Consider the following 10120-nt stretch of genomic DNA (forward strand, 5'->3'; position numbering starts at 1 on the left):
GCCAGAGAACATAGCATGGATCATTTTTGTTCTTTTTGAACTACTTGAGATTGTGTTTGTGGCCTAGCATGTGATGTATGAGACCATATGGGATGTTGCCATGGACAGTTGGAAATTATACACAGTACAGGAGATCTATTAATTCTGTCTCTGAGATATGTTTTCCCAGGGGCTGGGACAGGCTTGGGAGCTAAAAAGTGAGAGTTGAGGAGCATCTATGAGTGTAGTTAGTAGGGAGGCCCTGGTTTCTGGCTGAGCTGGGAAGGGCACTGCTCAAACAACCAATGAATGTATTGCTGAAATAGAGAAAGAGATTAATTCAGAGACTAGCTGGTGTGACATGCCAGAGAGTTGGGAAGATAGTATGTCACCCTCCAGGGGAAGGCAGGGGTCCAACAGTAAACAAGCAGAGAAGTCAAAGAGTTAGAGAGGTATGGATCTTGGTGAAGATTCCTATTTTATGTAGTATTTGGGTTGGCTGCATATGGTAGAGTCCTCTGGTGCTGTCTCCAGGCTAATAAGGGTGTAGAGTTATCTCTAGTGATTAACTTTTGTCCTTCCTGGTAGAGAACAGAGAGGGGAAACTTTACAAATTTATGTCCTACTTTTAGGCAAATAGGGGAGGGCAGAGAGCTTTTTTGTATTTACTTCTTCTCAATTGCTTTTAGCTCAAAATAATATTTAGGCTGAAGTGGCATATTTTGGAGTGGTATATTTTGCTACCCTTCAAGGTTAAAAAGAGCATACTCTAGCAGAGCGTGACATTAGGAAAAGCCTGAATATTGATAATTTCCACAACCTCTGCATTGGTCCTGGAGGCCTGCCAGACTTCTTGTTACTTGGAAGAAATACTCCATTTTATTAAGCTGCCATGTTTGTGCCACTATTTTTATGCAGCAGAATTCAAGCATAATTGAGGATAGGCCAGTAAAATCTCTTACTATAATTGTTTTTCTAAAAGAACTTCCCTTGTATTTATACCCATTTTTTGCTGTATGTATTTTGTATTCAATTTTCTTAATGTTTTTTGTTAAACATGTCTTTTCCATTATATGATAACCTTTTAAGTTTTTTTGAATACTTTTTTCCTTTACTTGGTAGGCAGTGAGAAGCAAAATTATTTTGTTTCTCATAGAAGAGAATTGAAACTTCTGACTGTTGATAGGACCAAATATAGAAAAGAAAATGTTCATTGTTTGTTTTAAGTTAATTGCCCATTATTGCTGAAAAAAATAAATGTGACATCCCCTGACCAATGTGTCTCAGTTGGCTGGGTGTCATCCTTCAAACCGAAAGGTCACCAGTTTGATTCCTGGTCAGCGCACATACCTGGGTTGTGGGTTTGGTCCCTGGTTCAGGGTGTATATGAGAGGCAACCAATCAATGTTTCTCTCACACATTGATGTTTCTCTCCTCTTTCTCCCTCCCTTCCCCTTCTCTAAATAAATAAACAAATACATAAATAAATAAACAAAATCTTTTAAAATAAAAGACTTACCTCACAAACTTATAAGATGCAAATAAACAAAAGACATAATAGAAAAGAAACAAGGAAATCTAAAATATGAACCCAGAAAATGACTAAACATAGTAGTAAATGAACATAGTCAAAATTGTTCTACTAAAATCAAAGAGCCTCAGTTCATATTGAAAAACAAAATCCATTAGTAAGTTAATTATGTGGTGCACTTGAATGTTTTTTAAAAAGACAAACCCAGAAAGTTAGACAAATGCTTCTATCAAAATCAAACAGTAAGAAAGAATGGAAAGAAGGCTTTCTAGAGTCGTTACTGACCTCTGAAGGTTCCCCTCATCTCCTCAGGCCAGTTCTTACAAAGGGAGGGGCCACATATCTCTGAGGGGTGCTGCAAAGGGATTCTTTTTTTCTCTTTCAATACAGTTCTTTTCGTTTTATTTCCATGTTACACAGTAATAAAAGTATGTGAAGATTAAACCATAGTTGCATCTTTCATCGCCCATCTTTGTATTCATCAGAGCTTTCTTCATTTAGCTCCTCGCTGCCTTCACCTTCACTCTCACTGCTACTGTCTTCTTCACTATCTTTATCATCTTCCTCAAAATTTTGAGCTTTCTCCATCAGTAGCATTTCTTCAATAAGTGAGAAAAACTCCTTGGCCTCAGGACTTTCTGATTCATAGATTAGGATCATCTGACATAATTTTTTAGCCAAATGGTAGTCTTGGCCCATTTCTGCTCTTAGGAATTCAGCCATTATTTCTAATGGGGCATGAGTATTACTATTTGGGCTACTGTCTTCATTACCTTCATTACTGGTGTCATCTTCACCATCATCATCTGTTGATTTGGACAACTTATCATCTATATGCTGAAGGCAATATTCATTATTTTTCTCATGCTTTGCAGTGACTTCATCTTTGTCCACTTCACCCATGCTTTCTTTTAAGAAGGAAGATGACCACAGCTTAGACTGTTGATTTGTTTCTGTATCTTCATTTTCAATACATACTCTTTGAAGACATTCTACTTTCAATATTCTTTAAAGAGACTTTATTTTCAATATTTTTTGAGGAGACGTCCTTCTCTGACATTGTTTCATTTGGTTCAATCACTACTTTTCCTTTAGAGCAAACACTAGCAATTTGCCATTCTGTATATATTTTGTTGCCTTTACAGCATCTGTCTTGTCTAAATAATTTCTTCTTGCGAGCCACCTCAGCACCCGTGAAGCCCCAGAGCCGAAACCTGGAGGTCCAGAGAAGTTTGTGGGTTCAGGCGCCGGGCCTGGGTGGTCCGAGGTGAGAGATGAGTCTGGCTGCACGCGGGGATGGGGAGAGGGAGACCTGCAGTTGCCGTGCCGCCTCCTACCTGCTCGTGGCCCTCTCACGATGATCATCTGAAAGGCAGTCGGAGAAGGCCAGAGTAGCTGGCGTTTCACGCAGATTTCGGAGCAAAGAGCTGTGGACGCCTTGTCGCCATGGAGACGATACCACTCACTGCTGGAACCCTGGCCTCTGGAGCTGCCCAGAGAACCGGGGGAAGGGCGCAAAGGGATTCTTAAGGGTCCCTGAATGCTCTCCTCGTAGTGGGTAGAACCCGCAGCCCCCAAACTAGAGCAGGGAAGACACATAAGCTTTTCTGTTTTCCAGAATGCAACTGAACTTCTCCTACAGTCTCCATTCCATCAAGGCGTGCTGATTTTCGTCTCAGCCATGTGGGGCCCGCCCCCTTTCCCTCTGGCTGTCTAGTTCTGGAGGCCTTCCGGTGGCGGCGCTGGGGTGAGGCAGGGCAGATGCTCCTTGGTTGGTATGGAAACGTGGGGTCCCTCAGGACCTGGCATCGCTCCAATTTTGGGCTGCCCCTGAGTGCCTGCGAATCACCCTGCCAGGCACCCCAGGCTCACTCTGCCTCCACACACTGCACACCCTCTTCCCATCTCTGGGGTCTTGCCACATCTCTGAGTGGGATTCTGTTTGAAAAGTGAAGCACAGGCCCTCCTGCTCACAGATCCTACATGTTCATTGGAATTTTGCTTCTTCCCTGGGGCTCTGCCCAGGACAGAAGGACTTGAATCCTCTGTCCATGATCCACTGATATCTAAGCTAGAGGTAGCAAATTCGTGGCATGCAGGTCATATCCATATTTTGTCTGGCTCAGAGAGTATTTAAAATTCTTTCAAAAGATTATGAACATTTTGTTATGAGAGCTTTAGCTTTTAGCTCCATCTTACCAATTTACAGGAAATGCAGAAAACAGAGGAACTTATTAAATGGCACCAGCAAAATCCAGACTCCGGGAAACTGTACATGACAAGAGGCCTGGCTTCTTTAACAAATACATTGCAAGGACGAAAGAAGGGGAGCAAACCTATATCTTAAAGGAAACTTAAAAACATCAATCACTTGCAATGTCTGGACTTTGGATTCTGTTTCAAATGAACTGTAAAATATAAAATAATGTAAACATTTATGACCTTTCCGAGAAAACTGTAAATGTTAACACTGACAGGCTATTTAATGTGAAATTACTGGGGTTTATTTAGTCATGACATTGTGTTATAGTTAGAAACATGAGTCCTTATCTTTACGAAGAAAATGGTGAGCCTGGGATTTACTTCAAAATATTCAGGATGGGGGGAAGTTACAGATGAACCCAAACTGGCCGTGAGTTGATATTTGTTGAAGCAGGTTCATTATATTATTTTATTGATTTTTAATATGTTTGATTTTTTTTTTTTAAGAGGAGAGCTTCCACATAAAAATTCTAATTTTGGATTCTCTTGGGAGAAAAAAAAAAAGGGAAAGAAAAAAAAAGGGAGGGTTAAGATCTGGTAACTAGGCTAGACATCCACACTGCAACCACCAACAATCAGCTGGGATTGAGAGGTGTTACAGCAAGGCACTGCCATCCAGGGAGCCACAGTCTCCACCACCCCCTGTTGCCCTTACACATCGCCCACTCCTCTGTCCATGCCACCTGCCTCTGCCAGTCAGCATTCTGGTTTGCAATCCATGGGAATGTTCCTTTCCTTCCTTCGAACTCTGTCCTTCACCCAGCCCAGCCACCGTCATCTGACCTAGTGAGGCTGGGTCAAAGAAGGTGCTTGGTCTTCCTCTCTTTTTCATTGTTTTTCTCCCAAATCTTTTTTCTGTGCCATGAATCCCTTTTGGTCCCCCAAGAGTCCAAGATTTTGAAACTCAAAAGCCAGAAGGAGAGAGATAACGTCTCCCTCCCTTCCACTCTCCTCCTGCTTCTAGCCGTCACATCCCTTCCCTGAGAAAGTAAGAACAGAACGAACTGGCCCTCAAATAAGGAATGAGATGAGGGATGGGAAGGAAAAATTGTGGAAAATCTGGTTAAGATGTAGATATTGGCAAATGTTAAGAGGTTGGATTATTATCAAGTTCTGCCAAAGGTGAAGGAAAACAGAAACGCTCACAGGCATAACTGGGTAACCTTTCTGGGCAGCAGTTTGGAAGTATTCAGTGAAGTGGAATTCAGACAGATCCCACAGTCCCGCACTTCTGGATGCTGAGCCCAGAGAAACTCTCACCCAGGTCCCCAAAGAAACACGTGATAATATGCTCTTTTAGGATTGGTTGTAATAGTGAAGATTTGGAAACACCCAGAAGTTTACTAATAGTAAAGTAGATAAATAAAATGTGTTCCATGCAAATGTTGAATACTATTCGGCAGCTAACAGGGAATGCTCTGGTCCATATTTATTTGTATCAACTTAGAGCCATTTCAAGATCTCAGAATCTTAACTGGAAAAAAGTAAGACGAGAATGATAGATATACAAACAACCACTGCAGCGTACTTAAAAAAAAATATGCACAGGGTGAGTACTGGAGGCAACTGACTGATGTTTCTCTCTCTGCCTTCCTCTCTCTCTTCTTTTCTCCCTAAAAGCAATGACAAAATGTCCTTGGGTGAGGATAAAAAAAAAAAAAAGTCAAAAATGTGCACCAAATAATATCATGCTGGGCTTGGATACAAATGCAAATATAGATAAGCAGGATGTACAGAATCACAACATTGGTACGAGGAGGAAAAAGATTGGGGCTGGGTGGAGGGTAAAATAAATAAATAAATAAATAAATAAATAAATAAATAAATAAGCGTGAGTGCTGCACATGCTCATAGATGTAGTGCACCTTGAACCAGGGAGACAGCTAATTCATTCTGTGCGTATGTAGTTTCAGTAAACAGAAAACTAAACCAAAACAAAACATAAGTTAATATTTAAAATATTAACCCAATGCATGTGGAAAAAGAACTCGAGTGCGTGGCTGTGAATAACCAGAGGTGTAATGTGTGTGCAGAGGTGGCAGATAGGGCTATCACTTGGGCCTGCAGGCAGAGTGGGGCCAGAGGGCAGCCCTGGGCAGCACCAGGGGAGGTCTAGTGTTCCAGAATCTTCAGACCCCTGTGATTTTCCAGTGACTGATCTCATCCTGAAGTCACTCCATGTTGTGGCCTTGAGTCTCTTTAAACAGGTATTTAGCCTCCTTCCAGCACTGCGGACTGCTGTGAGGGAACTTGCTGGGTCACGAGATTTTCCCATAGAGATTGTCACCATGGGCTTGTTTCAACCTGTTATTAGCGTCAAGCTCCTCTAGCAAAGTCAGGATATCCTGGGAACAAATCCTCCTTGAGCCTACCTTTTTTGGCATGCCTTCAGTACCAAAAGCTGTTTCTCCAACAACATTTTCTATGATGTAAGCTAGAACTGCCTGGGTTATCTTTTCTTGAGCTGTGAAGGTGCAAGGGGAGAGTGAGTGGTTCTAGCCAACAGCTCTGGTTTCTCTGGAAGTCCCACTCACAGGGAACGAAGGGGAGAAAGACAAGTTATTTGTTGTCTCCTGGGCCCATTCTTCCCCTCACCTCCACTCCCTTTCCTTTTGCAAACATTTATTCAGGACCTGTGCTGGGCACAGTATGATTTGAATCTGACGTTGTCGCCTGCTCTCAAGGAGGTTCGAGTCTAGCGGCAAAGTAGTGAGTGTGGTCAAGTGTTGGAGAGATTTGTGGGGTGAGGGTGCTTTGAGACCACAGAGTTGGGCTGCTGCTTCAGATGGGAGGGTCAGGGGTGGCTTCTGGGAGGCAGTGCTTCATGCTGAATCTGAAAGGATAAATGGAGTTAATAAGAAGGCGGAAGGTAGTCCTGCTGGAGGGAAGAGCATATGCTATGGCTGGGAGGCATGAAACAGCAGGAAGCAGTGGGAGGCTGTCAATAGTTCATCATATCTGGGCTCACCAAGAGCTGGAGTGCTAGGACATAACTGATGTCCTGTCTCCTCCCTGAAACCTGCAGAATTGCCCCAGCCCCGTCATGTTCTCCTCTTAAATCTCGGGCCTGCCTTTTACAGTCACGTGTTTCCCTGCTGTTATTTATTTATTTTCTATTTTATTTTATTTACATTATTTTATATTTTATTATGAAGATTTCATTTCTCAGTCTTGAGTCAGAGAGGGGCCCACTAGCCCAGTGCTTCTCCCACCCAGTGCCTTGCATTTAGCTTTCCCTCTTCTGTGGATGGGCCTGACTCATTCAATTCTGAGTGGTTATGCTGTTCAGCGAGGAGGAAGACTGAGGTGGAGGGGGCAGCACCACATCCCACCCCAGTGCATTAGGCTTTTGTCTGAGAGGCTTTTGCAAGGGAGCAGCTGAACTGGGCTGATATCTGGGCCAGTGCCCAGGTGAACATCTGGAAGAGAGATCTTCAAGCCTATAGTAGCCCAATGGTCCCCACCTCCTGGCTTTCATGCCCTGTGTAGTCTCCTCTCTCACTGAAGCAGGATGGGCCTATGTGACCGACAGAATACAGCAGAAGAGATGGTATGTGCCTTTGGGGCTAGCCAAAGAAAGGCTTTAGACTTCTGTCTCAGTTTCTGTCTTGGACTGCTCACTCTGGAAGAAGCCACCTGCTACATTGTAAGGATACTCAAGCAGACCTATCGGAGGTCCACGTGGTGAGGAACTGAGGCCTCCTGCCAGCTGCCATGTGAGGAACCACCTTGGACACACACCCTCCAGCTCCATCCAGTCAAACTTTCAGATAAAAGCAGTGTTGTTCAACATCTTGGCCACAGCTTCATGAGAAACCCTGAACCAGAACCACCCAGCTTAGCTGCTTCCAAATTTCTGACTCTTAAATGCTCTTAGGGATGACAAATGTTTGTTTTTAAAGCCATGAAGTTTTAGGGTAATTTATTACATAGCAATAGATAACCCACACATGCACTTAGCAATTCCACGTTGAGTTGTTTGAGGAGGTTTCTTGGCTGCAGTATTGCTTCCTCTAACAGGCAGAAATATTAGGCCTCCCCAAAAGTTGTAGCCCCTCACTCCCATTTCTTTCCTCACTCCTTCCTCCCCAGGTACTTCCCTTGAAGAGACTAACAACCCAACAGCAAACTAGAAATAAATCCCATCTGAACTTCCCTTGCCTGACTATGTAGAGCTTCAGAAATAGCAGCTGCTACAACCCCACCCCCATGGCTGGGACTGGGGGGAGGTCTGCAGTCTGGGAGGCACTGATCTTGGGCACCAGGATATTCCCAAGAAAATTGTGTAACAAGCCAACCTCATCAGAACCTTCCATCCTAACCCGAACAAAAGCCCTAACCCCTGGTTTGGTTAAGTTGGTATATAAACCTTTACATCTGGTTATTCAGTGAGTTGCTCATTACTCCTTATGCCCACACTCAGTGTGTGTACAGACCTCATCTTTTCTCTTGTTAACCTGCCTACTATTGGTGGGGGACTCAAATGTTGGAAAAGTTTAGTTTCAGGTAACAGCTAATAAGCTTGGTAATCAATGTATATAAACAGCTATTGTTTCAGGAACTGAAGGTATGACCCACCTCGACTCCAGGAGACCATAAACAGTTCCATCTTTGTGCTTCAGGAGGACTGCAGGCAATCAAGACAATATCTGAGCCATTTTGCTCCAGGGTGACTGCTGCCCAAGACACAAAGACCAACTCTCAGGGCACAAGGACCACTGCCCAGGACACAGAGGAAAGAATGCTGCAGCTTTTATCTGATTCACCTTTAACCTGAATCCAAACCCTTTACCTACTCTTCTCCTTATAAAAAGGGCCCGTTTATACTGGAATTTAAGACAGTCTGTTAGGGTACAAACCCGCTGTCTTCTCAGATCCCCGACCCTCTGAATAAAGTGCCCATAAGGATTCAATCTTGGTCTCTGCTTATTGGGTCTGGTAGCTGACAGGCAGCACAGACCCCGGCTTTTCCGCTTTCACTGTCAGTTAATTCACATACCCCTACTGCCACGCCTCAAACCCAAGTTGGTAGAACACTTTTTCCTCCCAACGCTCTCAAATGAAAGGAATCCCAGGGGCTGTCAAGTGGGAAGTTCTGGAGTCCTTGGCACTGAGTGCACCTCTGTAGCAGAGATGCCTCAGGGATGCACAGCCCCCTCACCCCACAGAAATACCACTGCAGGACCTTAGGTTATAGTGAGGCAAGAGAGTAAGAAGCTAGAAAAATTCCTTGGCAAGCGAAATGGGGAAACTGAGAGAGCTGATTCAAGCGGGCTCCACCCAGCACCCTGACTCACCTGCCTCCTTCTCCCTTGCACAACCACTTCCTTAAGACTCAAGCCCTCAGGACAGTGTGGTCCTAGTCAGCATCAAATAATCAGAGACAGAGGTTTGGTCAAACTAGAGATAACATCAAGGACTGAGTTATGTTTTAGCCCCAGGCTCAGAAAAGAAGCAAAACCAGACAGAGCGAGCGACATCGTGGCTGACATCAGGACCAGATGCAATGACCAATGACCTCCCTACCCTAGGGCTGACCAATCTGTGGAGACCACAACACCGGACCTTATATGTTCATGAATCAGCATATTAAAGGACACACCTGGAAAACTGATAACTATTTTATTGACATCCTCCCTCAACACCTCCCCTAAAATTCCTGCCTTTAGAAAACAGGTAAAACTCCCTAGACAAAGGAGGCAGTGCTCACTCGCTCTCTCAAGCACACCCCCGCCTTCCTTCTTCAGGCCTGTATCTTTGCTTTCTTTCTCCTAAGCCCCAAGCGCCCTTCTTTTGCCTCTAACTTGTTTCCTGAGTCCACACAGCCCAGCTGGCTCACTTCTTCTGCTTCTGTGACTTTCTTTCTAAAAGGTTAAGGCAGCCCTCTGAGCAGCCTGCTCAATTCTTTCTTTCAAGTGCACTTTTGCTTTGCTTGCTAAATAAACTTCCTTGTGCACCAGAGTTCTTGGCTATGAATTCTTTCTTTGCTGTACTCAAGACCCAAGGCTGCTGAACTGGGAGCCCACATCACCACTAACAATATCAGGAGCAGCTGCTGAATTACAGAATGTGGCATATTCTGGTCTGTAGCAGCTTCCTCTTGGATTTTGGCTTATTTAACAAACACTCAGTGATTGCTACGCGCCAGGCTCTGTTCTAAGTACTTTATAAATATTAAGTAATTTAAACCTCATAACAGTCCTCTGAAGTAAATGCTATTGTTGTCTTCATTTTATAGTAAGGACATACAGGCACAGAGAGGTCAGACAATTTGCCCAAGGTCACACAGTGAGTGAGTAACAGAGCAGGGATCTATGCACACCCAGGCAGCCTGGTTCTGTGCTCTGT

The 10120-nt window shown here is 43.9% G+C and overlaps 1 long non-coding RNA gene and 1 pseudogene across 1 annotated transcript in view; one reads left to right on the plus strand and one right to left on the minus strand.

Annotated features, from left to right (window-relative positions):
• The window catches only part of LOC150006041 (uncharacterized), a 32574-nt gene extending 23894 nt beyond the window's left edge, over positions 1–8680 (plus strand). The window contains exon 2 of the long non-coding RNA XR_016511721.1: positions 8319–8680. This is a non-coding gene — a long non-coding RNA (uncharacterized LOC150006041). The remainder of the gene's footprint in view (positions 1–8318) is intronic.
• On the minus strand, positions 1970–2958 carry LOC150006043 (glutamate-rich protein 2 pseudogene; annotated as a pseudogene).
• Positions 8681–10120: the final 1440 nt, after the last annotated feature.

The sequence above is a fragment of the Furipterus horrens genome, unplaced genomic scaffold, assembly GCF_987537825.1.
Source record: "Furipterus horrens unplaced genomic scaffold, mFurHor1.1.pri manual_scaffold_6, whole genome shotgun sequence".
In the NCBI taxonomy this organism is placed as follows: domain Eukaryota; kingdom Metazoa; phylum Chordata; class Mammalia; order Chiroptera; family Furipteridae; genus Furipterus; species Furipterus horrens.